The sequence below is a fragment of the Calidris pugnax genome, unplaced genomic scaffold (genome assembly GCF_001431845.1).
Source record: "Calidris pugnax isolate Ruff unplaced genomic scaffold, ASM143184v1 scaffold312, whole genome shotgun sequence".
In the NCBI taxonomy this organism is placed as follows: Eukaryota; Metazoa; Chordata; class Aves; order Charadriiformes; family Scolopacidae; genus Calidris; species Calidris pugnax.
Window position 1 is genome coordinate 199961 of NW_015091046.1, and position 5740 is coordinate 205700.

At 61.4% G+C, this 5740-nt stretch overlaps 1 protein-coding gene across 1 annotated transcript in view; it reads right to left on the reverse strand.

Moving 5' to 3' along the window:
* SDK2 (sidekick cell adhesion molecule 2) overlaps nucleotides 1–5740 on the reverse strand; it is a 175270-nt gene that overhangs the window by 72514 nt on the left and 97016 nt on the right. The window lies entirely within an intron of this gene.

Consider the following 5740-nt stretch of genomic DNA (forward strand, 5'->3'; position numbering starts at 1 on the left):
GAATTACAGCCCTTTCCTCTGCTGCTCGGAAAACCCTGTGCTGGTGGTGATTTTCCTGCTTCCAGAGGCGGCTCTGCCTCCCCGATGGTCTGAGACAGGCACAGAGGGGGGGTTCAGCTCCATCCCTCCCACACCACCACAATCCAAGCCTGAGTAGCGCGGAGACGATGGGGGCTGCACGCCAAAAAGGAGCTGCTTCTCGTAAAGCCATTGCAGAGCAGAGTTAAGAGGGGTTTTTTTACAGAGGCAGAGGAGCCAGGAGAGCCTCCCTCGCTCGGCCCCAGACGCGCCGAGACGGCAGGAATAAAACCATCTTTGTTGCACGTAAGAGGAGCCGCGGCCCCGCGCCGCCGGCAGGTTGGAGCAGGGCTGGACCGCCGGCCTTCAGAGGATGCAGGAGCATCTCTCAGCAGCCACATCCCTCCAGGAACCAGCCCTGGAGCTTTGCCGGGCACTGTGCCCCCCCTGCCCACGCACCGACACCAGGCTTCATGGGTACCCGGTGCCCTCCCACCCTGCAACGACCTTGCTGCCGAAACGCATCCGTCTTTGCTCCACTGAGTGTGTCAGACAGACAGCTCACACCACGGCGAGGGGGCATGGGCAGCCGGGGGGGGCTGCCAGCCAAGGGCATGCTGCCCCTCAGGCTGGGGCCATGGCTCCCACCCCCCTAGAGAGAGCGGGATGAAGCCGGGCACCTTTCCATCTCCATCCCTGACCCTCCTCCTCTTTGTGCAATTGCTTTAGCAATTGGTCCAGGAGGAAAAAGGGCTTCTCAGGAGATGGGGTCAACCTTGTTGAGCATGTGTGTGTGTCTATATCACCCACATGGCATGGTAAATTAGGGGAGCTGGACCTGGCACTGCCACCCCAGCCAGGAGCCAGGCTGGACCTGGCAGAGCTCACGGCTCCGCTGCCCCGCTCCCCTGCGCTTCCCTCGGAGGAGATTTGGGGTTTCTTACATGCCGTAAGCCGATTGCAGAGGTGTGTTAACTGGATTAGGTGGGAGGCTGAGAGAGACGCAGACCTGGAGGAGCTGCTCAGCGGAGCAGGGCTCCCGGCGCCCGTGTGACGCTGGGCAGGATTTGCAGAGCCGGCTTTTAAACTGATTTTCTTCCCCTTAAGCCTTCGGAAAGGTGAAGCTGCGGGAGGGAGGTGGGTTTCTGCCGCCTCCTAACCCCGTGCAAAAACCCTGCCGGGCCCCGGGGTGGGCTGGCAGAGGGGGTCACATCCCCACATGGGTCCCCGCAGCCACCCCTGCCCTCGGCGCTGAGATGGGCAGAGTGACACCACAGCTCTCGGTGACAGCCCTGAGGCTAATGCCAGCTGACCACTGCGGGGCTGGGGGGGGCACAGCCTCAGTCCCCCACTCCCCACCTGCAGCCAGCCCAGGGAAACTTGAATCCCCCTGCTGAGACCAAGGGGACACGGATGGGGACACGGATGGGGACACGGATGGGGACACGGATGGGGACACGGATGGGGACACGGATGGGGACACGGATGGGGACAGCAGCAATCCCAGCTCTGGGGATGCTGGGAGCAGCCCAGCGTGCAATGTCCCCCCCTCCTCGCAGGGTCCCTGTCACCAGTGTCACCTGTGAACTGCGCAGCAGTTTTGCCGGTGTCACACTCCATCCATCTCTTCCTGACCTCGGGGCAGGAGAAGAGGCAGCGGGTGCCATTTCCAGGGCCAGCGGGCACCCAGCAAAGCCCAGGCAGAGACAAGGAGCCCCAACCCCAGCCCAGGTGGCCCCGGCACGGTGACTGGCCAGATCCACCAGCACAAGGCAGGATCCAGCCCCTTTGCACCCATGGCATCCCCCAGGACGGACAGACAGACTGACAGACACCCTCCTCCCGTGCTGCCTCCCACCCTGACCACGCTGCCATCTCCTCTTCCTCCTCCCGCATCTGTCTCCGGGCCCATACTTATTTATTTATTTGTTAATTAACTGCTGTTTCCATAACAAACGCTCCAGCTTCTCCCAGCCTCCAACAGCCCTGGGGCTGGATTGTTAACTAGGATTTTAATTTGTTAATTAAAAGCAGAATGGCTCCATAACAAGCTCCTCTTCTGCAGAAGGGCTCTCGGAGGGCTCAGCGGGCCGGGGGCTGAGCCGGCAGCATCGCCGTGCCCGGCCGAACCCCCCAAGGATGGGGCACACAGGGGGGGATGAGCACGGCTCCCCCAGGGACAAGGGGTGTTTGCAAAAGGGACACGGAGCCCGGCAGCACCACGGTGCCTGCTAACGACCCCCCCTTCTCTCAGCAGTGACGCTGGAGATGACGCCACCTCCCTTTGCGGTCTCTTCCTGGCAATCCCAACCATGGACAACCCCCAGCACGTGGCCCCAGCCATCAGAGGGTCCCAAAACCCAGAGACTGACCCCCCCTCTTCCCACTGTGGCTCTGCCAGCATCATCCCCACTCAGCTCCCAGGCATCCACCCAAGGACCACAGCCTGGGGCAGCCCTGTGTGCCCAGCCCGGGCACATCCCAGTGCCAACATGGGCCAGGTAAGGCTTGAGATGCTCCTCCTGGAGCCAAAGGAGAGACGTCAGCCCTGGCCGGGGAACAGCGTCTCATTGAGCTGTGGCTGGGAACAGAGCGGGGCTGTGTGCCTGCCCGTCCCTGCCTGCCCTCGCACACCCGCCCCTCCGCCTGGAAAAAACAACATTTCCCCCCCCATGGCAAACCCCCAACACACGCAACACACACGGCACCGTTGTGTGTGCCCAGCCCGGTGATGGAGGGGGAGGAGGGGGCAACAAGCAGAGCTTTGTGCTTGGAAGCACTGCACGGTCCCTACAGACCCCCCCGTCAGACCCCCACGCCTGTCCCCAAAGGCACGGACCCCAAGCCCAAACTCATGGAGCTGAGGGGAGATTTGAGGGACCTGCAGCAAAGGGACCATGCAGGGATGCTCCTGGGGGGACAGGACCCCCAACCCCCAGCCTGTGGGGACATCCCCCTGACTGCCCAGCTGCGGGTGGCACAGCCAGACATCACCAGCAAGCCTGTCCCCCTCCCCAGCATGTCCCCAGCCCCGTCCCCAGCTGGGGATGTTTAACCAGCTCCAGGCTGTGGCCAAAACTCCTGATGCCACAAATCCTGCCGACCCCGCGTTACGCAGCTCCGCTGTTATCTGGGTCACTGCTGTGAGTCACGGACACCCGGAGAGTGACTCAACGCAATTAGAGGGGCCGGATCCTGCGGCTGATTTCCCCGGGAGAGGCTCCAAACCAGTGAGAAGGGGAAGGATGGACAGACGGACATCACCTCCAGAGCCCGCACAGCCACCAGACACCCTCCAGGCAGCAGAGGAGGGGGGATGGAGGGGCCCTTCCCAGCTGGGACTGGAGATTCGCCACAAGGGTTTGGCAGGAATGGGCTCCATGTCCAGTTGCAAAGCAAGATGGGGGTCCCGACAGCCCCCAACCCCAACCCCAGGGTGGTCCCAGCACTGGGTGGGATGGATGGCACAGGAGCCTGGTGCAGCACAACACAGCTCCGGGCTGGATTTGGCCCCGTAGGCAAATCCAGTGTTTCCTCCAGGTATTCCTGGAGGGCAACCACAGCTCTGGCCTGCGCTGGCTCCCAGGGCCACCGTGGCTAAGGAGGGGTAGGAACACAAAGCCACCACTGAAGCCCCGACAACAGCTGGAATGTCACTTCTGCAAGGGGCACCCGTCCCCCCCATCACCACCCCCAAGCTCCTGCTGATCCCCTGCATCCCCCATCCATGCAGGATGCTCCGAGCACCCCTTTCCCTGCAACCCCCCTCGCAGACAGAGAGACAGACAGAGCCTCTTTCCAGGCTCGCCCCGAGAATCCCAACAAGGCGGCACTTCCCAACCGACAAAAATACAGCGGGGAAAGAAAAACACCCCTCTCCCTGCAACCCCCCTCACAGACAGAGAGACAGACAGAGCCTCTTTCCAGGCTCGCCCCGAGAATCCCAACAAGGCGGCACTTCCCAACCGACAAAAATACAGCGGGGAAAGAAAAACAGAAGGCAGAAACCACAAGAAAAACCCCACTCAGCCTTTCCCAGGGCGCTGACGCAATTAAGTCCCCGGCCCCGCGGGATGGAAAACACTTCCCCAGCTCCCCCCCCTCTTCCACGCCGAGCGGGATGAAGGCTGTCGTGGTCCCCCTCCCCGCAGGACAGCCCCGAGCCAGCGGGCACCGGGCACTCCCCCATTTACTGGGGTGCTGCCCAGACATCCTTTTTTTTTTCCAAAGTATTAATTAGTCATTGCATTGCTCACTTGAAACAAAAATAGCTGTAGCATGACAGCGAACATGAGTTTTCCTTGGAAAAAACCTTTTCCAAAGCTTTTCCTGCCCAGACGCCGCTGTTTGCAGATGGGAGACGGGAAGAACTCGCAGCCTGGCAATCCCCCCTCCCCACACACTCCCCCCCTTCCCCACCCATCCACCACAGCCCTCAATTTCCAGGGCAGAGAAGCGAACTTTCCACGCCGAGCGGGATGAAGGCTGTCGTGGTCCCCCTCCCCGCAGGACAGCCCCGAGCCAGCGGGCACCGGGCACTCCCCCATTTACTGGGGTGCTGCCCAGACATCCTTTTTTTTTTCCAAAGTATTAATTAGTCATTGCATTGCTCACTTGAAACAAAAATAGCTGTAGCATGACAGCGAACATGAGTTTTCCTTGGAAAAAACCTTTTCCAAAGCTTTTCCTGCCCAGACGCCGCTGTTTGCAGATGGGAGACGGGAAGAACTCGCAGCCTGGCAATCCCCCCTCCCCACACACTCCCCCCCTTCCCCACCCATCCACCACAGCCCTCAATTTCCAGGGCAGAGAAGCGAACTGTGGTCATTGCGCTTTTTTTTACACACTTGTGGCTCCGAGGGCCTAGAGGGGCTTTTCCAGCCAACTCCAGCGATCCCAGCAGCGCAGCCTTGACGTGAAGCTTATGGGGAGAAGCCAAGCGAGCGAGACTCCACCACCGCCCCAGGTGAAGGGCTCCAGCAGCTCATTGCCCCTGCTCATTGCTTGTTTCCACCCTCCACTGCACAGCCCGGCTCCCCCCGCTGCCCCCCCAGCCCTTCTTTTCCACCATACGAGCAAGGAGAATGGAGAAAACGGAGAGATGAAGGCGCCCATCACCTTCCTCCCCTCACCCCTCCATGTGTGCAGGCAGAGGCCGGGTGGGCAGGGAGGGCTCTCCCACCGGCAGGGCTCTGAATTAAACATAGCACCCTAATGAGTTGATTTTATTAGTTTGCGAATGCATTGAGAACTCATTATCAAAATAAACATCAATTCACTCCAGCGAGCGCGGCGCAGCACACACACACACCCCCCTGCAGCGACGCAGATGGGGCTGCCCGCGGCTCCCACCCCAAGATGTGCTCCCAGTCCCCCCCAGCACCCCATCTCTGACCCCAGAGTGGGGAGGTATGGGGCACAGGGCCAGCAGGCACCCACCCTGCAAAACCCCTTGGCACCACAAGGTTGGCTTCTCCGTTTTGGCTGGGGGGCGTCAGGCTGGGCACCCAGCACTGGGGTTTGCCAAGGTGGGGCAGCCCTAAGGTCCCCCCACCCCAGCATGTGTGAGGTCCCCCGGGACCCACATGGGGTGAAAATCCAACCAATGTCCCCTCAGGGCAGGCAGAAGCCCCCACTCTGCCCCAGTATCTCACAGACCCCCCCCCAGGAGGCTGTGCTGAAGCACAGGGGGGGCTCGGCAGACCCCCGGGAGGAGGGAGCA